At 34.5% G+C, this 23,578-nt stretch overlaps 1 protein-coding gene across 14 annotated transcripts in view; it reads left to right on the forward strand.

The window, feature by feature from the left end:
* The window catches only part of CHRM2 (cholinergic receptor muscarinic 2), an 800,456-nt gene that overhangs the window by 465,750 nt on the left and 311,128 nt on the right, over positions 1-23,578 (forward strand). Inside the window, exon 6 of one of the 14 annotated variants that reach the window (XR_013829695.1) lies at positions 4,825-4,892. The exons of the other annotated variants lie outside the window; for them this stretch is intronic. The gene's annotated coding sequence lies outside the window, so the exon portion shown is untranslated. The remainder of the gene's footprint in view (positions 1-4,824; positions 4,893-23,578) is intronic. 14 annotated transcript variants of the gene reach the window in all.

Below are 23,578 nucleotides of genomic sequence, written 5' to 3' on the forward strand. Positions count from 1 at the left end.
ATAAGGACAAAATGTATATTTAATAGAATCATTAATATATACATAGATTTAGATCTTTTTAATATTAGGAGATAATTAAAAGCTCTGAAAGTCTAGATCAATTGGGTATTAAAATATAATTTTGAACATCATGTCAGCCAAAGACAAATGCTAACTTCTCAGATGAACTTTCTGTTGTCACCTCCTAAAGCAGGGCCAGGAAGGACCAAGAGAACAGGTCATTGATCTGATAAAAGAGAAAGCACTAATGAAGATAAACATCACTCTTTTATATGTAATTTTGAAAACAAATTGTTACCAACAAACCCTAAGGAACATAGTGGTTGTATTCCTGATTATGTTGTATGAAGCTGATACGTATGCTGGAATTCACTATATGAATTTAATTTTGTGTACCATTAAAAAAAATCTATGTATGGTTTCTGAAGTAAATGTAGTCAAAAATAAATTTATGGCTGTGCAAATAAAATATTGATCAGATGTCAATGTCAAATAATGTCAAAAGACATATGAAAGAATGTTCTTAAAAACTTTATTTATATAGGTAAAAACAGGAACGTATAACCAATTGCCTATCAAGTGTAGAATGAATAAACAAATTGTGTTCTATTTAATCAAAAAAATAATACATAGCAATGAAATACTACACTGCCATAAAAAAGAACCCAAAACAAGGCAGTAAAAAATAAGAAAAATTAAAATGAGTCATGAAAAAGCAATTATAACACATTTTTGAAAATGTGGAGATAAATATCACAAGACACAGGTAGAAGAAGTAAATGTAGCTGCCTAAAGAAATTAGGACTAAAGGAGAGGAAGGAGTGAGGCAGCTAATAACAGTTTCAAACACAGGCTCTCTTCACCTTGCACAGTAGTTCAGGACCACGAAAATGACTGTGTAATCCAAAACTGTGCAAAGCAATGTTAACCAATAGGAAAAAAAACGGGAGAGGCCACAACAGTGAGGGGCCCGTGTATCGCAAAAAAAAAAAAATTTTTGTCAAAATATTAAAAACTCTGTCATAAATATATAGGAAAGTGAAAAAAATAATAAAACTTTAATAAATACATATGTGTTTATTATAACTATAAACTTATAGTATTTTTATTAATTTTTAAAACAATTTAAATTATGTATCATTACAATTATATTATTAAAATATAATTATAAAAATTTTAAATTTATAAATTTAATTAATAAATAATAGAATACTCAAGTATTTATTTAAATATTACACTAAATATTTAGTATACTGTAATTTAAAATATTAGGAAACTTGAGAATTAAAGTGTTTTATATCTGTGTAAAAAACTTACCAAGATTAATTTGAACAGTGCTTACCTTTTCCTTCTCATCACTGTAACTTACAATACAGAGCAAGTATCTTTCCAGTGCCTGGGTAAATTGTCATACTCCAGTCTAATTCTGGATCAGCTTCTAACATTGTATCCTCTATGCTTTAGTATTATGAAGTATGTCTGAGAGGCCTTTTAATGGGAGGTTTTCTGTAGGTGTCACTTTCTCTGAGAGGCCTGCATCCTTTTCGCCACAACCACATTCCTCATCTATGATGAAAAGTTGACCTTTACTAAGTTCCTCTGACTGCATGTCTAGAGGCTCTCAGAGGGCAGCAGTGTCAACATTCTCACGGTCTGTTGTTTCTTCTATAACTCCATTTATGCTACATTCAAGTTCCACGTCTCCCATCATCCCTCTTCAATTCTTTGCTGCACTTTCATCTTTGGCCAATTCCCTCTTTAGGTTATCCTTTTTTTTTTGCTGTTAAACATTTATTGAAAGTTTATTACATGCCGTGCATAGACTTTATGTAAATAATCTTGATGGATGGGAATACACCAGTTTTGGAGAATATGAGTAATATGTGTAACAACCAGAGTGGAATATATCCATGGAATATAATCCTTGACATTTTGTAGCTTCTAGTCAAAGATAGCCTGACAGCTAATAATATACAATTATAAGCAAACAAAAATTCATTTTATCTAAATATCATAGGAAAAGGGATAATTATGTAGGGCTGACTTCATGGTATGCAAACTGTGCAGTCACATAGAGACCTGCACTCAGAAGACCCTGAGATTTTTTTTTAATAGATATTTATTGGAGTGTAATTTCTTCACAATACTGTGTTAGTTTCTGTTGTACACCAAAGTGAATCAGCCATATATGCATACATATCCCCATATCCCCTCCCTCTTGCGTCTCCCTCCCACCCTCCCTATCCCACCCCTCTAGGTCATCGCAAAGCACTGAGCTGATCTCCCTGTGCTATGCTGCTGCTTCCCACTAGCTAACTATTTTACATTCAGTAGTGTATATATGTCCATGCCACTCTTTCACTTCATCCCAGCTTACCCTTCCTCCTCCCAGCAGCCACATAGCACAGGGAGATCAGCTCGGTGCTTTGTGACCACCTAGAGGGGAGGGATAGGGAGGGTGGGAGGGAGACACAAGAGGGAGGAGATATGGGGATATATGTATATGTATAGCTGATTCACTTTGTTATAAAGCAGAAACTAACACACCATTGTAAAGCAATTATACTTCAATAAAGATGTTTAAAAAATATGTATTATTTATAATACATTTAAATATATACATTTTAATTTCTTTTTATTGTTTTTACTAGATACATAGGTTTCCAGGGAGAGCCAAAGTAAGCTTATACCAAAACAAAGAGAAAATATATCTATATTTTAAATTAAAGAGAAAGAAAAGCTGTGGGAATGAACATGTGATTCTTTCTTTTAAATATTAAAATAAAGACTTTTGTATAGACTTGTATTTTAAAAATATATTCCATATTCTATAATTTTTTTCTTTTATTGTATGTGTAGATTTTCTGTACTTTGATCTAGATTTTTGCCCTCTCTCTTAAGATCAGCAACAAATATTTGCACTTGTGTATTTCCTTAATTTCCAAAGAGCTATTTGTGTGTACTCTGTAGTGAAAATTGTCTGGATACGTGGGCTGGGCCCTGCTATGACAACTGTGGTGCTATTTCCTGATTCATTTGGGAAGCTTGGGCAGACATAAGAATGGAGCAGGTAGACAGTAGTATCAACTTCAACATTTATTTGTCTTCCAGATCCAACTTATTATACCTTTCGGAACAAGCATATTAAAAGAGGGCACAGTCATAGAATACTGTAGGTGAAAAGAAGTGTAGCAGTCCTCTTGTTCAGTCCTCTCCTTTTACTGATGAGGAAGCTGGACTCTGAGCAATTATGAGCTTTTCCTGAAGTTAGTAGTTTAGGCAGGACTACAACCCAGTCATTTGATTGCTACATCACTGAGCTTTCTACCACATCATGCTTCTATAGGTTAGCAACAAGTATAGGCCCAAAGATTATTTTAAAATAGTCTACAAGGCACATAAGTCCATTATTAAAAAAATTATCTCCAAATAGATTTCCTTTAATGAGAAATAATTCATAACAAATAAGACTATAATAACTTAAAAACTCTGGATAATTGCGTCATGCATCTCCCAGACACCCTAAACTGTGTCTATTGATCTAAAACACATCAAATGAAAATCCAATTGAATTGGTCCCTCAGATAACTACAATAATTACACAGGTTCAGTTTGCCTGATCAGTTGAGTGAAGATGAATTGCTGAAGAGAGCCAGATAATTTGCCTGAGAAATGGATTCACTTATAGATGTGGTCATGGTGAAAAGACAGTCTTTTAAAAGTCTATTTTGAGTTCCTAGAAACTTTTTGTAGTCAAAGACCAATATTTACTTATATTATATATGTGTTCATATATATAATATATGTATATATTCAATATAATATATATTTCAAACTCCTTTGAAAAATGAAGATTATATCATGATTGATTGCCAATTGCAGAAATGTATTTATAATTAATCTTGCATGTTTACTTGTTAACAATTTTCATTTGGAAGTGGTAAGGGCATAAGACCAAATGGATACATATTTTGTATATGTTTCTTTTGTCTTATAACTAAAATAAGACAGAATCTTAGCAGGTTAGAGGCAGAAAGAACCTTTGTTCTTCCTGAACCCAGATGAGAACTCATCTCTCATAATTCCCAGGTAAATACTCTTTCCACTGTATTCTATGAGTTGCTCATACAATATGAGCAACTCCTTGCTCCTCTTTCATGAATACCCTGATTGATCAGACAGTAAAACAATTAGGTCTTTAATCTACTGTTCTGTTTTACCATGGTGTCCTATACAAAAAAAAAAAAAAAAGACAACCTAATAGCCAAAAAAGACTGAACAGATATTTAAATTCTAGTTGCAGTTTAAATGAAAATCCTCTTTAGAGTTCCATTCACTCACAGTGTAACACTTCGTAACTCTTCTTTTTAACCATCTATCTCCCCCAGGTTCCCTTCAGTAGAGCTCAGTTGTCAATTGCTTCATCTTCATCTATCATTTAACCATTAAAATCCAGCACACAAGGACTTTTGTATTCTCATCACTTCTCTCTTGCCTTATGGTCCTTTCTTCTACAGAGTTACCATGCCCTTCCCAATGTAAATCCATCCAGCTAGTACTACCTCTTATGCCACTTTGCACAAGTTCAGAAACCAATGCATAATGATAAAAGCAATTTTTGCTTTGTTTTGTATTCTCAAACAGAAGAGTTGAGGCTGTGAATGTTCAACATTGATGCCTTTTCGTTCACATATCTTTTTGACAATTCAAGTCCTTATCATGGAATGAGGCAAAATATGCATCCATATATGAATTATATGATTCTACATTTTATTTGACATTTTTATGTTTCCATGTTCCTTCTTTCATATGTTTATTCCTCAGTATTTATATCTACACCCAGTAAACCTTGTGTGAAGAAAGCAAGGCCTGAATGAGTTCTGTAGAACAAGGTAAAATATAAATTCATACATAAGTAAATATGATTATACATTTGAGTTTCTGTATCTCCATTCTTAATTCTGTTTATCTCTGTGTAGCTACATCTATGCCCAGAAAACCTACTTGAAGAAAGTAATAGAGTAGATGAGGACTGTAACAGTAGTCACTTTGTTTTTATTTGCACAAATGACAACACTAAAATTACTATGTGATATTATTGAATGTAGCAAAGATAAATATAATTTATTCAAATATGTGATTTGAAATAGACACCAAAAAAAGATTAACAATGCACCAGAAATGATTGGTTTTGTTTTTCTACCACCATAAGTCTATTATTTTACATATCAAAAAAAAGCTTCATTACATAAACTTTAAAAAAAATCTGCAGTTCAGATTGATATTATTGTTATCACACTGTCTCATATTGTATTTAACTAAACAAATGACCACAAAAATATCTCTCATATTGCTAGCTCTTCTTAAGTGGGACAGTGATAAGATGAAGACTGTGTTCCTTTGCCTCGAATTTCATCAGAGCTTATGACTGCTCTGACACATAGAGGGAAGTAGTGATACTATATGACTTCTAAATCTAGGACATCAAAGGGATAGTTTCCTCCTTGCTCTCTCTTGTTACATACATCTTTGGATCCTGGAGGCCCCAAAGAAGTGTGACTTTCCTGAGGCTTCTATGCTAGAGAGACCATTTGGAGAGATTACAGTGAGATAGAAATTCTCAACTGCTGTTCTAGCTTTTGCATTTTCCCAGCTCAAGTGTGAAGTATAACAGGGAATAATGCTTCAGATGACCTCAGCCCTGGCCACAATCTGTGGAAATTAAACAAAATACTCTTAAACAATCAATGAACCAAGGAAGAAGTCACAAAGGAAATTAGAAAACATACCTTGAGATAAATGAAAGAAAAACATAAAATACAGAAATATATGGGTTGTAGCAAAAGCAGTGCTTAGAGGGAAATTTATAGCTGTTAAGTGCCTACATTAAAAAAGAAAGATCTAAAATCAATTATCTAACTCTGTACCTTGAGGAACTAGAAAAAGAATGGAAAAACTATATCCAAAGCTAGCAGAAGGAAATAATAGAGATTAAATCAGAGCTCAATGAATAAAAAATAGAAAAATAACATAGAAAATCAACAAAACCAAAAATTGTTTCTTTGAAAGATGAACAAATTTGGCAAATAGTTAGCTAGACAGACAAAGAAAAAAAAGAGATAAAATACAAATAAATAAAATCAGAAATAAAAGTGGGGGCATTACTAATGACATTGCAGAAAACCCAAAACGGTTATGAGAATACAGTGAACAATTGTATGCCAGCAAATTTGATAACTTAGATGAAATAGATGAATTCCTGGAAACATAGGTACCTAAACTGACTCAAGAAGAAATATAAAATCTCAATAAACCTAATAATAAATATATTGATTCAGTAATCAAAAACCTCCCAACAAAGAAAAGTCCAGCACCAGCTGTCTTCACTGGTAAATTCTAACTAATACTAAAGAAGAATTAGCACTAATACTTTTCAAATTCTTCCAAAATATAGAAGATTAAGGAAAAATTTTTAACTCATTCTGTGAAGCCTGCATTGCCCTGACAAGACAGATAAAAATATCAAAATAAAAGACTATTACAGATCAATATTTTTTATGTATATAGATGCAAAAAATCATTAACAAAATATTAGCAAAGTGGATCCAAAAGCATAGTAAAGGATTATACAGCACAACCAAGTAGGATTTATCCCAGAATGCAAGGGCTTTTGAACATAAAAGAAAATCAGTCAATATAATATCACATATTTTCAAAAACACAGTCTATTGCAGTTGACCCCGAAGAGGCATTTAACAAAATATACCATCCTTTCATGATATAAGCATTAAGAAAACTAAGGAATCTTCCTCAACACAATGAGGGGCACATATGAAAAATCCCCAACTAGCATCATATTCAATGATGAAAAATGAAAGCTTTGTCTCTAAGATCAGGAACAAGACAAGAATGCCTACTTTCACCATTGCTATTTTATTTGTTTTTAATAAATTTATTTATTTTTGGTTGCTTTGGGTCTTCGTTGCTACATGTGGGCTTTTCCTGGTTGCTGCGAGAAGGGGCTGCTCTTTGTTGTGGTGCGCAGGCTTCTCATTGAGCTGGCTTCTCTTGTTGCGGAGCACGGGCTCTAGGCGAGCAGGCTCAGTAGTTGTGGCTCACAGGCTCTGGAGCGCAGGCTCAGTAGTTGTGGCGCATGGGCTTAGTTGCTGTGCGACATGTGGGATCTTCCTGGACCAGGGATTGAACCCATGTTCCCTGCACTGGCAGGCGAATTCTTAACCACTGTGCCACCAGGGAAGCCCCACCATTGCTATTTAATATCATACCAGAAGCTCTAGCCAGAGCAATTAGTTAAGAAAAAGAAATAAAAAGTATGTAAATTTCAAAAGAGTTAGTAAAGCTCTCTCTATTCAGATATGACATGGTCCTATACAGGCGTACCTCATTTTACTGCACTTCACAGATACTGCAGTTTTTATAGATTGAAGTTTCGTGGCAGCGCTGCATCAAGCTAGTCTATCAGTGCCATTTTCCCAACAGCATTTGCAGATTTGTGTCTCTATGTCACATTTTGGTAATTCTTGCAATATTTCAATTTTTTTCATTATTATATTATTTGTTATGGTGATCTTTGATCAGTGATCTTTGATGTTACTACTGTTGTTGTTGTGGGGCATCACAAACTACACCTATACAAGACGGCGAAGTTAATAAATGTTGTGTGTGTTCTGACTGCTTTACCAACCAGCTCTTCCTTCAACTCTCTCCCTCTCCTCAGGCCTCTCTGTTCTCTAAGATATAACAACATTGGTATTCAGCCAATTAATAACCTGACAGTGGTCTCTACATGTTCAAATGAAAGGAAGAGTCACATGTCTCTCACTATAAATCTGACTAATACACACCAGGTCCAGGATTCTCTGTTTCAGAACACTTTGTACTCCAGTAAAATTGGACTAGTCAGTATATTTATCTACTAGTTCTCTAGTTTAATATCTGCCAAGAGGATTCTAACAACAATTAAGGTACAGTGATAGCAGTAAAGAAGAAAAAGCTTTATCTTCATCTCTCCCTTGATGAGTATTATGCTTTGCTGGAAGGTAGCTTTTATTTCAAGGATAGATAATAGAGAATATAAATAATAATATCTGCAACATTAAAGGAAAATAGTATGCAGGGTTAACATACTTTTGAGGAAGTATTTCAGGATACAGACATAAAATTTAGACTCTATCAGTTCTTGTGTTCTCAATAAAATTTAAGAAAATATGACCTCTAAGATATGAGAAATGAACAAAGAATTGATAAGACTACAGTTTGAAATGAGAAAAAGTTATGAGAGGCAGATGTGAATAAACAGCTGATGAAAATGTTACAGCAGCTTATAAAATTAAAAGTAAAAGGGCAGAAGTAAAATATGTATGAGAACAAATAAGGACAGAGAGTCACTACAGAAAATTAAATTAGTGATAAGCAAGGTGAACTTGAGATACTCCTTAAGGAAATGCAGAGGAAATGAAGGCGATGAAACATGATATTAAAAAGTTTTGGTATTAATGCGAAGTAGATGCTTTGAGAACCTCTGACCACTCCCCCAAAAATGGAATTACATTTTGGATAGGACACATTTAAAACATTTATTTCTAGGTTCACAATTCTACTCAGACCTTCAAAAAGTAGGAGAATTGTTTTGGGAATAGTAAGCAACAGAAATTGCAAGAGACAGGTTTGTGCTGAGGTCAATTGCCTGTAGCAGCATTACCATGGGGATACCAAACCTTGAGCCAACCGAAAGGCTGGCCCTCTTCCTGGTTGTCTCTCTCTCTAGATGGGCAGCAGTTCCAGCCAGACACCAACATGCTCAATGAAGATAGTCCCCTCTGATTCTATATCTGAGGGTACCCCTTCATCTTCTTTCTACTGAGGTAGCCTCTCTTTGGAAGGAAGCTCTCTTGGATAAGGTCCCTTTAAAATGGCCTGTAGGCTGCTCCCTAATGCATGGCGCTCTCTCAGTATCCAAAGCAAAGACACATGTTGCCTTGCTTCTAGTGGAAGCTGAGCTGACTCCCATGGAAACTTCTCTTTCCCTCTCCCATAAGTGCCCGCCACAACTTTTGCCTTTAAATATCTGAGGATGAGACAAATATCTATCCCCTGTATTCCTCCAGACTGCAAGGGATATATCTCAAGTTCTCTGAGTGACCCTATTAAAACCCTTCTCAGCTGATTTGGAAGTGAGAGTAAAATACCCTTTCCCCTTTCTCCAGAGGGTATGAGGGAAATACCTCAATTCACTCAAAATTTGACCCCTAAAACACCTTCTCTAAGAAGAGTCATGACTCCTTTGCTCTCCTAGCCTAGAGGTAGATGAGTGTCACAGAACTATTGTGCATCATTCTTGTAAGTCCGGCGTTTGTGGTCTAACACTTCTCTGAGTGGTGTAATTAACTGGTCTTTATTGTTTTCTTTCTGACTTTGGGGTCATTATGAAACAGAGAAAAAGCCAGTTTTTTTTTTTTTTCTTTTATGTAGAAGTTCAACTGAAGACTTGAAGATGTAGCACCTATTGGGTTGCAACTCAGAGTTTTTAGAAACTGTCCCAGGGAAAACAGTAAACTCAAAGACAACTCTCAACAAAACAAATATGTTAGCCTGGTTCTGTTTACATCAATTTGCCAAAATGACACTATTTAATATTATTAGGTGTTTCAGTATAATAATGCGACTGTCTTTTTAAAACATAAATATACTGGTACATCTCTTAACTCTTCACACATCACCAACTGCCTCTCCACACATTTGTTTCTGCTCATTACCATCTATCTAGAAATATAACTATAAGCAACCTACAAACCAGTGGTTCTCAAAATTGGGGAGCCTTTAAAGTATGCCAATACCCAAGCCCCCACCCTAGACTGATTATAAAGGAGAATCTCTGGTGGTTGAAATTAGTCTTAGGCCTTTTTTTTGTTTGTTTTTTGTGGTACGCGGGCCTCGCACTGCTGTGGCCTCTCCCGTTGCGGAGCACAGGCTCCGGACGCGCAGGCTCAGCGGCCATGGCTCACGGGCCCAGCCGCTCTGCGGCATGTGGGATCCTCCCGGACCGGGGCACAAACGCGCGTCCCTGGCATCGGCAGGCCGACCCCCAACCACTGCGCCACCAGGGAAGCCCGGTCTTAGGCCTTTTTAAAAGATCCCCAGCTGATTCTAATTTTCATTTAGAGTTGAGAACTGCTGCTGTAAACTCTCAAAGCTGGGATGCCACTTAGAGCTAATCTTCATTCAGTCTTTCTATATCCTTATAGGAAGGATCAGCTACTTCTTTCTTAAGTGATTCTGGCTCGGCTCTTGACCTCCTCAACCCAGATGGGGTCATGGTTCAGTAAAATACATAAGCAGTAGTGGACAAAGAGGGAAGGAGCCCAGCTACCTGGCTCCTGGTGCTTCTGCCTTTTCACCTGCAGATTTACTTTTGACCCCTGCAGGAGAAGAGGGAGGAGGGAAACTAGATTAATCTTTCTAACTTTTTGCTAATGGGATATGAATGCTTTTCCTATCTGAGCTGTGTAAAAAGAAAAAACAAAACAAAAGAAAAACCCCCTAAAATAGATGTATGCTGGATCCAGGTCATAACAGCTCAGGAGAGACAATTGTTAGATTTTTAGGAATTTGGGGAGCCAGCTGTTGTCCCATTGGTAGCTTGAAATTGTCCAGGATGGGAACCTTTACACCATAGACATCAGCAAATGATACAAATCAGAGCTTCCTCCTTTCCTTCCCCCAGAGAATTAACTGTCAGACATTTACTAGCAAAGCACTGGATGTAAGTATTGAAAAAGTGCTTCCCAAACCTTGCCCTACTCTCTCATTCAGTATTTTCTCTTCCATTAAATAAACTAAAAACATAAACATAAATAACGCAAACGCTCAACAAGACCAGAGAGCCAGAAGTAAATAAATAAATATTCTGACCCTGACTTTAACGCTTCATAACTCCTATGATTTCCCATATCCAGCAAACTTCAAGAAGCTGCTATGCTCATGTCCTCCTGCCTACATCTTCCTCTCTGTATTATATACCTACTCCTTCTGTCTCTACATGTTTCATACGTTCAGTTTGCAAAAGCCTACCCAATGATCCCCACTTTCCTGGCCCCGTCTTACTGGCTAGTGCTCCATGATTGAGAACTCCATTATGAACTGTACCTCTATGTCCTTTATTCCACTTTCCAGCCCCATTAAAATGTGTCATTCCTGTGATCCCTTATTCCTTCAAGGACTGATGCTGTGCTACTTCCCTTTCTAACTGAGGACTTCATGGAACAGTCAATGTCTCATCCAAAACATCCATCTGAAGTCTGAGAACTTCAAACAAAATTGTAGAAGAATGTTTGAGCAATTTGAAGGTGAACAGTCACTTGGCAGTGCTCATAAAATCATACCCAAAGTGGAAAATCCCTCTTCATCTTTCTCTAAGGGAAATCCTTGGTAAACCCCCAACTGAAATGGCAGGATCTTTGTTAAAATTAACTCTTGCCTGTAAATATTTTCGCTAGTTTATCTAACTGCATCTGTAGCAGTATATTCTCTTGTGCTTGGCATATAATAGGAGAGAGAAACTGGAATCTTGTTAGGTGACCTCACCCAGTCCCCACTCAGCACATGCATTAGACTGTGCTTAAAAACGTCTCAGCGGTTTAAGTCTTTTTTTTTTTTAATTGTGCACTCAGCTGATATGATACTGTAGACTCAATCCCCTTTGATTTAGAAAGACTCATTCATGATATGAGAAAATACTTAGGATATAGTAAATGAATTAATAAAAAGAGTGTTGATTGTTCTTTGCAATCATAACTTAAAAACCTGCAGGAGGAACAGGCATTATCTCTGGATGGTGTGATTATAGGTGAATGATGTTTACCCTCTACTTTGTTTCTGAACACTGACATAGTATGTATGCATAAATGTCTTTCTGTTGAAAAACATGTTTAAGAAATTATGAAAAGGCCATAAAATTCCGCATCATGGGCTCTTCATAATCTATTTAACAGGACTTGTAAAAAAAAGTCAAGATTAGCCATGCAAGAAAAGAGCTGAGCTTTACAAATCAGGGGAATACTTGTCATCTGAAATTTGTTCTATCAGCTCATTAATACCTGATATATTTTTAATAAAGGGCCAGTTATTTTGTTCTCTGTTTACAGCAACTAATGTCTAGTAACAGTGCTGCAGAGAGTCAAATAATAAATAGCATATGCATAAGGAGGTATAAAGCGTCTATTCTGAGTACCAGGAGGAATTAAGTTCCTGTTACTCTTTCTTCAACTCCCGAAAAAGATCTATAGATGCCACAAGAAATTAAATCAACATAGAGGATTCCCATTCTCAATAAGCTAGCCCTGTGACAAGCAGTACTTCAAAATCCAGACCAAGAGAGGGTTAACATTCCCTCTCTTCACGTCCCCACATCTCCCAGTTCCCTGTGTGCAGGTTTTCGTTCTAAACAATATTTCTAGCTCTTTTTTTTTCCTCTTGCCTGTGCAAAGGCCACCTTGTTATCTTTCTGGAATGCATTTCATTGTCTGTCTTTCTAAAATTTTTAACTATGATGTTCCATCTGCTGTCATTGAACTGGAATGTCCCTAAAATATAAATGTAGAATGAATCCCACTGGGAATTGCCTGAAAGGATCATTTGCCTGATAAACAGCAAATTGCAAAGTGGGTTTTAACTTCTTTCAATGAACAATGGCAACAGCAACAACCAAAAAACAAGAAGGAAGGAAAGGGGAGACAATGGTTTGCTCAGCTTGCGTTGCAAGCATGTCTGAATCCTCTTATTCTTCATCCATGGAGTGAAAGTGGTTGTTGAAGGAGCCATAATACTTAACTCTGATAGTAGAGTTGCTTGCAATTTTGCTGGGCTGGAGGGTTGGGCAGAAAGAAACAAAGGGAGCTGCCACATTTCTGCTTCCTATAAGGAAGGATCTCAGAATACCTAAAAGATCCCCCATTTGAAGTATTTCCTTATACAATTTTTATAACTAGATGTTTTGCCTGGCAACCTGCTTGACAGAGAGGGAAGTGCTCCCTCCCTCTTTCGTGGGCAAGTAGTAAAACAACTTGGAATGCTTCAGGAATGTAAAAGACTAGATCATTGATTCAACAAGTATTTATTGAGTGCCTACCATGTGCCAGAGCCTCTGTTAAGTACTGGATAAATTGAAGTATAAATGTCTTCGGGACTATTTCTGTTTTGTAAGTAGTTTCATTTGTTTTTTTTTTTTTTTTTTTTAGATTCCACATAAAAGCAGTATCATGATATTTGTACTTCTCTGTCTGGCTTACTTCACTTAGTATGATAATCTCTAGGTCCATCCATGTTGCTGCAAATGGCATTATTTCATTCTATTTTATGGCTGAGTAATATTCCATTGTGTATATATATGTATATACCACATCTTTATCCATTCATCTGTCTATAGACATTCAGGTTGTTTCCACGTCTTGGCTATTGTGAACAGCACTGCAGTGAACATTGGGGTGCATGTATCTTTTCAAATTATGGTTTTCTCCGGATATATGCCCAGGAGTGGGATTGCTGGATCATAGTATAGCTCTATTTTTTTTTTTTTAAGGAACCTCCATACTGTTCTCCATAGTGGCTCTACCAATTTACATTCCCACCAACAGTGTAGGAGGGTTCTCTTTTCTCCACACCCTCTCCAGCATTTATTATTTGGAGACTTTGATGATGGGCATTCTGATTGGTGTGAGGTGATACCTAATTGGAGTTTTGATTTGCATTTCTCTAATAATTAGGTATGTTGAGCATCTTTTCATGTGCTTATTGTCCATCTGTATGTCTTCTTTGGAGAATTGTCTGTTTAGGTCTTCTGCCCATTTTTGATTGGGTTGTTTGTTTGATATTAATCTGTATAAACAGTTTGTATATTTTGGAAATTAATCTCTTGTCGGTCACATCATTTGCAAATATTTTCTCCCATTCTTTAGGTTGTCTTTTCATTTGGTTTATGGTTTCCTTTGCTGTTCAAAAGCTTTTAAGTTTAATTAGGTCCCATTTGTTTATTTGTGTTTCTATTTCCATTATTCTAGGAGATGGATCCAAAAAGATATTGCTGAGATTTACGTCAAAGAGTGTTCTGCTTATGTTTTCCTCTAGGAGTTTTCTAGTATCTACTCTTACATTTAGGTCTTTAATCCATTTTGTATTTATTTTTGTATATGGTGTTAGAGAATATTCTAATTTCATTCTTTTATATATAGCAGTCCAGTTTTCCCAGCACTGTATATTGAAGAGACTGTCATTTCTCCATTGTATATTCTTGCCTCCTTTGTTATAGATTAATTGACTATAAGTGGGTGGGTTTATTTCTGGGCTTTGTATACTGTTCCATTGACCTATATAGTTACCAAAGGGTTAAGGGGCAGGGGAGGGATAAATTAGGAGGTTGGGATTAACATATACTCACTACTATATATAAAATAGATAACAAACAAGGACCTACTGTATAGCACAGGGAACTATACTCAATATTTTGTAATAACCTATAAGGGAAAAGAATCTTAAAAAGAATCACTGTGCTGTACACCTGAAACTAACACAACATTGTAAGTCAACTATACTTCAATTAAAACATATGTATATAAAATTTAAAAAATAAAATTGACAAAAAATTAGCTCAACCGTCACAGCTCATCAAATACTATATTCTAAAAATCAGTTCCTAAGGAACTCCAAACAGACTTTATCCCATTCATCAAAGAGGGTATTTGATTGATTCATTCTGTTCTTTCTTCTTAAATTTTAGATTTCATAAATCTTTTGCCAATAGTTAAAAAAATAAAGTATATATGGTTCCTGACAATTAAGTTTAATGTCTGGTGGAAGAGACAAATATTTATAAGTAATTATGCAAACAAATGCACAATTGCAACTATGACTATGGCTATGAAGGAATGGTACATGATATATGACAGCCTATAAAAGGATTTGTTCCAGTGATGGGTGCCAAAGTGAAGCAGAGATGTTTGATCTGAGGTCTGAAGGGTGAGTAAGGGATTACTGCACTCATAAGGGAGATGAGAGCTTAAATTACTGCCAGAGGGAAAACCTCTGTACCCTATGCAGAAACCATGTGTTAGGAGGGAGCATCATTGCAAGTACTGGGGCTAGAAGAGAGAGGTCCTGGCTAAGGCAAGAAGAGTGAGAGTGACAGAGGTGGTTGGGGTTCATACTTTTGCCATGTAGACAAATGATAAGGGATTTTGTTTTTGTAATTTTTATCCTGAAATAATTTTAGGTTTATAGAAGAGTTTTAAAGATAATACAAAGAGTTCCTATATTCCCTTTGTTCAGGCTCCCCTAATATTAACATCTTATATCGCAAGGGTATATAAAAACTAAAAAACTAACATTGGTACAATATAATTAACTAAACTACACACTTTATTCAGATTTTACCAATTTTTCCACTACTGCTGTCTATTTCAGGACCCAAATCAGGATGCCATGTTGCTTTAATCATCATGTATTTTTAGTATCTTCCAATCGGTGACAGTTTCTTAGTTTTTTCCTTCGCTTTCATGATTGACACTTAAAAAAAGTATTTCTTAAGTATTTTGTGGAGTGTTCCCTCTATTTAGTTTTGTCTGTTTTTTTTTTTTTAATAACTGTAATGAGATTATGGATTTGGGGGAAACATACTATGGAAGTGAAGTGTTCTGATCATTATCACATATTAGGAGGTACATGATATCAATAGGACTTAGTACTGATAGTATTAACTTTGATAATTTTGTCAGTGTAGATCTGTGAGAGTTCTCCTTTGTAAACTTACTGTTTTGGATTTTTTTTTCCTTTTCATACTCTATTTATTAGAAGAGAGGCAGTAAGTCCAACCAAAGGGAGAGGTATGAATCTCCACCTCTTGGAGACAGGAATATCAAATAATTTGGGGACATCTGTTAGAACCACCATAGCAATGAATATATATTTGGGGGAGATTCTTTGATGCTGTGCAAATATCCTGTTACTTCTTGAAGTTTCACCCATAAATTTTAGCATGCCGTGGTGGATCATGCCTGGAGCAGTTATTACTGAGGTGAATTTTTATTTCCCTCATTCCTTCTATATTTAACATTTGGAATTCTCCTCTAAGAAAGATTTGTCCCTTCTCCTCCATTTATTTACTTATTCATTCATTTGCTTATATCAATATGGACTCATGGATATTTATTTTGTTTGGGGGAATTATAAGCCAATACTATAATTACTTTGTTCTTCAAACTGTTACAGCTGTAGCCATTGGAGTTCTTTCAGTTTGGTTCCTTTGACTTTTGACATGCACTAGCATTGATTTTCGAATAATTCCTTGCTGTCTGGCACCAGATATGTTGAGCCAAACTTGCATTTCTGAGAGGAACTCCACTTGTTTGTGACATGTTAGCCTTTTTATATATTGCTGGATTTGACTTTCTAATATTTTAAGGTGGAAAGGAAGTGGGTGTAGCTATAAATGGCAACATGAGGTATCCTTGAGTTGATGACCTGTTCTGCGTCTTGACTGTATCAAAGCCAATGTCCTAATTGGGATATTGTACTACAATTTTCTAAGATATTACCTTTTGGTAATAGATGGATGGTACATAGGGCCTCTCTGTAGTATTTCTTAAAATGGCATGTAAATCTACAGATACCTCAAAATAAAAATTTTTATTTAAAAATATATGACAATTGTACAATGACAGATGGAGGTACAATAGAAATATACTATATTGTAGAATCCTTGCACAATACCTGTGCTGGTATACATTAGAAGAGTATACTGTAAACCTTAAGGAATCCACTAAGAAAATCAAACAATTATATTTATATATATACATACACACACATACACGCATATGTCTATACATCTCCAATAAAAATATGAAATGAATTCATAAAATATAATCAAATTAAAAAGAAAATGAGGAACAGTTGAAAAAATAGAAAACAATTATCAAGTTGCTAGAATTTAACCCTGAAAATAAATCATTAATGTAAATAATCTAAACTCATCAATCAAAAGGCAGAGATTTTCAGACTGAAAAAATAAGCTAGATTTCACCATAGTCTACAAAAAGTTCACTTAAATATAAATGTAAATAGTATTTTTATATTTGTAAGTATATATATAAAATCGAATTTTAAAATACTATAAAAATTATTAAAAATAAAAAGATGAGAATATATACCATGCTAATATTAATTTCAAAAAAGCTAGTCCAGTTTTGTTAATTTCAAAGTATAACTCAGAACAAGGAATATTACCAGTGATAAGGGTTGTAATTTTATAATAATAAAGCCCTCTATTTATGAGTAGGGCATAACAATTCCAATGTTTATGCACCTAATAACAAACCTTCAAAACACATGAAGCAAAATGTATAGACCTGAAAGGAGAAATAGACGTATGTATAATTATATTTGGAGATTTCAACAGCTCAAAAAAATTGACGAATCAAGGAAACAATTAGTAAACATAAAGATATAGGGAACAATACAAAAGTTCAAGAAAATTCACCAGACGGAGACTTGTACAATGTTATACCCATCTTATTTACAAGTACACACAGAAAATTTGCTAAGATAGACCATGATCTTGGCCACAAACAAAGCTAAATAAATATGAAGTGATTGAAATTATACAAGGTGTATTCTCTGACCACAAAATAATTAAATTATAAATTAATGACAGAAAGCTATCTGGAATATCCCAAATATTTAGAAATGAAACAATGCATTTTTATATAATTTATAAGTAAAAGAAGAAATTAAAAGTTATAATAAAAAGATTATCAATGCGATAAAATCAACAACATAATATCTCAAAATATGTTGGCTATAGCTAAAGCAGTGCTTCTATCCAGTGAAACGTGAGAAAAATCCACTTTCACACCAATCTCCACATTAAGCATAAGGTGACATCAGAGGAATTTGAAACCAGTGATGCACTGAAAATAATCATAACAACAACAAAACCCCCAAAGAGTTCAACATTTTCTTAGATTAACTCAAATCTCCAGTCTGAAGGTCTAGCAGTAGAAGCAGCATATGCACTTCAGGCATAAACACTAATTATCTCAGTCCTACTATCCTACAAACTATGTCCAGTAATCAGTCAAAAGTTGTGAGACATCCAAAAATTGCAGAGAGAAAACAATGTATAGTCAAGAGACAAAGCAGTCGACACAACCAGACTTAATGATCAATATTTTGAAATTTCAGGCAGGCATTTGAAAATAACTTATTATTAATATGTTCAAGTCTCAGCAGAGGAAGTTGACAAAATGCCATAATATGGGACATTTCAACAGAGAGATGAAAACCATACGAAAAAAATCAAAAGAAAATGCAGAAATAAAAACCGCAGTAACACAGGTGAAAAATCACTTTGACAGACTCAGCAGTAGACTCAAAACAACTGAGGGAAGAATCAGTGAAGTTGATGATTTTTCAACATTAATTACCCAAACTAAAACAGAAAGAGAAATAAATGAGAGAAAGAACGAAAACAGAACATCCCAAATTGAGACAATGTCAAATGGTTTAACATACATATAATACACCCCCCCAACAAAAAAGAGACAGAATGCATATTTGAAGGGATAATGGCTGAGAATTTTCTAAAAATAGCAAAATACATCAAACTACAGGTACAAGAAATTTTGAGAATTCCAAGTATGATGAACACCAAGGGAAATGAAACACAATACACCTAGATATATTATATTCATCATCTACAGGCAAAGAATATACCTTCAAGACAGAGAACAAAAGTATACATGATGTATACAGGAAAAATGGAAGAATTGCAGCAGACTTATTGTCAGAAATTTTGCAAGCCCAAAGGAAAGTTATCACCATGTTTAATGTGCTAAAAGTAAAATGCTGTCAACCCCCCAAATTTTATTCCTAGTGAAATATCTTTAATAAGGAAAATAGAAATGAACATTTTTTTAGTTAAGAATTGAGAATTCATTGCCCGCAGACCTACACTACAAGGTGTTTTTAAAAATTGTTTTCAGGAAGACCAAATATGGTACAAGATTAAAAGCTTAGATTTATACAAAGAAATAAAAATTCCTGGAAATGGCTAGCATAAATATAAATGTAAATATACATATAAGTTTTTTTAAGTTTTAATTGCTCTAAAAGGTAATTTATAGCCTCCTGTATAAGTAATAGCAATGTGTTTGAGTTGATAACTGAAGAAATAACACAGATGACAATAACAGCACAAAAATAAGAAGGAGCAATCTACTGTCATTTGTGATTCTTATGCTAGATGCAAAACCATACAATATTATTTGAAGGTAGGTTGTGATTAATTAAATATGCATATTGTAAACTTTAGAGCAACTATTAAGATTATAAAGAGGTATAAATAACCCAATAATGGAGATTAAATAGATTCTTATGAATATATAAGTAATCCAAAAGCTGCCAGAAAAAAAAGAGGCATAAAGGAACAAGAAACAAATGGAACAAATAGTATTTTTGTATGTGAATTCAAGGCTGATTCAATATTTGAAAAACCATTCCTTGCAATTCACCATAGCAACACACTTAGGAAAAAAAAGAGGTATGATCCCTAAAGTTTATAAAACACAATGTTATTTTGCTGATGTAAAGATGCCACGAGAATAATTAACCTTCTAGCTTCTTCCCATGAAAGAAAGTTGCCAGAAACCCAGTGATCTACTGTAGAATTATGAGAAGAAAACATAATGCCATCTTTTGGGTTTTATTTCTTTTACCGTGTAGATCTCTGTGCTTAGAGCAATGTTTAACCCTGGCTATCCGTCAACATGGACTGTGGAATTTTTAAAAATAAAATTTCAGAGATGCACCTACAGAATTTCTGAATCAATAGGACTGACATCCTGCCCAGATAGCTAGATTTTTAAAATACTCCATTGGAGACGGTATATCCATTCATGGCTGACAATCATTGTCACTGAAAGATCAAGGACCAAAAGTCAACTTGGCATGTGTTATTTATCCAAAGATAGCCAGTCCTATTGGAGTCTTCAAGGCACTCTAGAAAATTTTTAACTCTTAAGAGTTACAAGCTACTCAAATCTGGATGGAAATTAATCATTAACATTTAAATATCTGGAAAAAGACAATGTGTTTTAGCTTAACATACGTATTTATTTCAGTTTTTATATTATTGTTTCATCATAATGTTTATGTTTTGTTTTTTATTGAAGAGATTTTCAAAATCATAACCAAGTGGAATTTTCTCCTCTCCTCTTTCTCTGATTCTGTCTTTCTCATCACCCTCTTTACCCCATACTCCAGACTCCTGTCTCTCACTCAGTAAAACACTATCAGTCATCAATAGGAGTGTGGTCACGTGCACCACCATGAGGGCATTACAAAAGCATCACAGTTTACCCGTTAATATTGAATTCTGATTTCAGACAAGTGAATACGGAAGATGGTGTTCTCTTTTTGAAACGTAGTTTTACTTTTTATTACTACAAATGAAAATATATATTCATTGGAAAAAAATTAAAGCTGATGCAAAACTAAAGCAAATTTCTTTCTGGAAAAATCACTTATTTTAATTCTTATGCTTTCTTGAAATTAAGTAAAATTGAACAAAGAGAAAATACCCAATCATGCCACCAAAAAAGGATAATCAGAGTCACTATTTTGGTATAGTTTTTCAGACACTTTCCCATGCAGTTATGAAAACATGTAAGGAACACTTTATAAAAATAAAATCATATATATATTATTCATTTTTACCATTTTACTGTAATATTTTTAATTATCATTTGTACTAACATAGTTTTTAATTCACTTTTACTGTTTGCCTTGTTTTTTACTCAATTATTATCTTTCATCTAATTTTATGATTATTACTAAAAATACTTTTGTTGTATGGTGGAGATACATCCAAAATGATCCATCTCAGATGTCATATATGCCATTAATATATAACGTATTCTCATTTACATAGCTACTTTTACTCAAAATTATATTTGGGTGATTCAACAATGCTGTAATGTGTTTCAGAGTTTATTTCTTCATATTGCTGAGTAGGAGTCCATTGTTGAATATTCCACAATTTTTTATCTTACGATTAATATTTTGATAAATATTTTTGAAGGATGAAGAGGAAGGAAGGTGGGGGAAAAGTCATTGCCACTTACTGGGCATTTGTTTGCCAAAAATTGTGCTTAGCAACTTTTATGCATTATGCCAATTAATCCTCCCAAGCAATCTATAAAGTTGATTTGTGTCAGGAGCTCCCTGCTTCTTAAAATTCCAGAGGCAGAATAATCCACAATTAGTTCAATGCTGATATCTAAACGAGGGTTGCCAGAGTTAGAATAAAAATACAAGAATACTCAGTTAAATCAGAATTTCAGATAAACAATGAAGACTTCTAAAAGGTACTTATGAGAGGAAATATATGTCAACATAATAAAAGCCATATATGACAAACACACAGCTAACATCATACTCAGTGGTGAAAAGCTGAAAGCTTTTCACAAGGATGCCCACTCTCACCACTTTTATTCTACAGTTTTGTAAGTCTAACCACAGAAATCAGAGAAGAAAACGAAATAAGAGGAATGGAAATCAGAAAAGAAGAAGTAAAACTGTAACTGTTTGCAGATGACATGGTGCTATATGTAGAAAATCCTAAAGACGTTACCGGAAAACTACTAGAGCTCATCAATGAATTTCGTAAAGTTGCTGGATACAAAATTAATATACAGAAATCTGTCCATTTCTGTATGCTAACAATGAAATATCAGAGAGAAATTAAGGAAACAGTCCCATTTACCATTGCATCAAAAACAGTAAAATACCTAGGAATAAACCTACCTAAGGAGGCAAAAGACCTGTATTCTGAAAACTATATATGCTGATGCAAGAAATTGAGGACGACACAAACAGATGGAAAAATATACCATGTTCTTGGATTGGAAGGATCAATATTGTTAAAATAACCATACCACACAAGGCAATCTACAGATTCAATCGTTATCAAATTACCAATGGCGTTTTTCACATAACTAGGAAAACAGTTTTTTAAATTTGTATGGAAACACAAAAGACTCCGAATAGCCAAAGCAGTCTTGAGACAGAAAAATGGAGCTGGAGGAATCAGACTCCCTGACTCAGACTATACAATGCTACAGTAATCAAAACAATATAGTACTGGCACAGAAACAGACATATAGGTTAATGGAACAGAATAGACAGCCCAGAAATAAACCCATACACTTATGGTCAATTAATCTACAATAAAGGAGGCAAGACTATACAATGGAGAAAAGACAAGTCTCTTCAATACACAGTGCTGGGAAAACTGGACAGCTGTATGTAAAAGAATGAAATTAGAACATTCTCTAACACCATATACAAAAATAAGCACAAAATGGATTATAGACCTAAATGGAAGACCAGATACTATAAAAATCCTAGAGGAAAACATAGGCACTCCATAGGCACTCTTTATGTGTTATGTCAAACATTCTTTGACATAAATCTCAGCAATACCTTTTTGGATCCATCCCCTAGAATAATGGAAATAAAAACAAAAATAAACAAATGAGACCTAATTAAGCTTAAAAGCTTTTGAACAGCAAAGAAAACCATGAGCAAAACAAAAAGACAACCTACAGAAGGGAGAAAATATTTGCAAATGATGCAACTGACAAAGGATTAATTTCCAAAATATACAAATAGCTCATACAGCTTAATATCAAACAAATAAACAACCCAATCAAAAAATGGGTAGAAGACCTAAACAGACATTTCTCCAAAGAAAACATACAGATGGCCAGTAGGCACATGAAAAGATGGTTAACATCCCTAATTATTAGAGAAATGCAAATCAAAACTACAATTAGGTATCACCTCACACCAGTCAGACTGCCCATCATCAAAAAATCTACAAATAATAAATGCTGCAGAGCGTGTGAAGATAAAGGAACCCTCGTACGCTGTTGATGTGAATGTAAATTGGTACAGCCACTATGGAGAACAGTATAAAGTTTCCTTAAAAACTAAAAATAGTGTTAAATATGATCCTGGAATCCCACTCCTGGGCATTTATCTGGAGAAAACTCTAATACCCTAAGATAAATTCACCCCAATGTTCATAGCAGCACTATTTACAATAGCCAAGACATGGAAGCAACTTTAATGTCCATTGACAGATGAATGGAGAAAGAAGATGTTGTATATACATATGTACATACACAATGGAATATTACTCAGCCATAAAATAGAATGAAATAATGCCATTTGAAGCAACATGGATGGACTTACAGATTATCGTATTAAGTGAAGTAAGTCAAACAAAGGCAAATATCATATGATATTACTTATATATGGAATCTAAAAAAAGATACAAATGAACTTATTTATGAAACAGAAACAGACTCACAGACATAGAAAACAAACTATGGTTAACAAAGGGGAAAGGGTGGGGGAGGGATAAATTATGAGTTTGGATTAAAAGATACAAACTACCATATATAAAATAGATAAACAACAAGGTCCTGCTGTGTAGCACAGGAAACTA

The sequence above is a fragment of the Stenella coeruleoalba genome (assembly GCF_951394435.1).
Source record: "Stenella coeruleoalba genome assembly, chromosome: 9".
NCBI classification, from domain to species: Eukaryota; Metazoa; Chordata; class Mammalia; order Artiodactyla; family Delphinidae; genus Stenella; species Stenella coeruleoalba.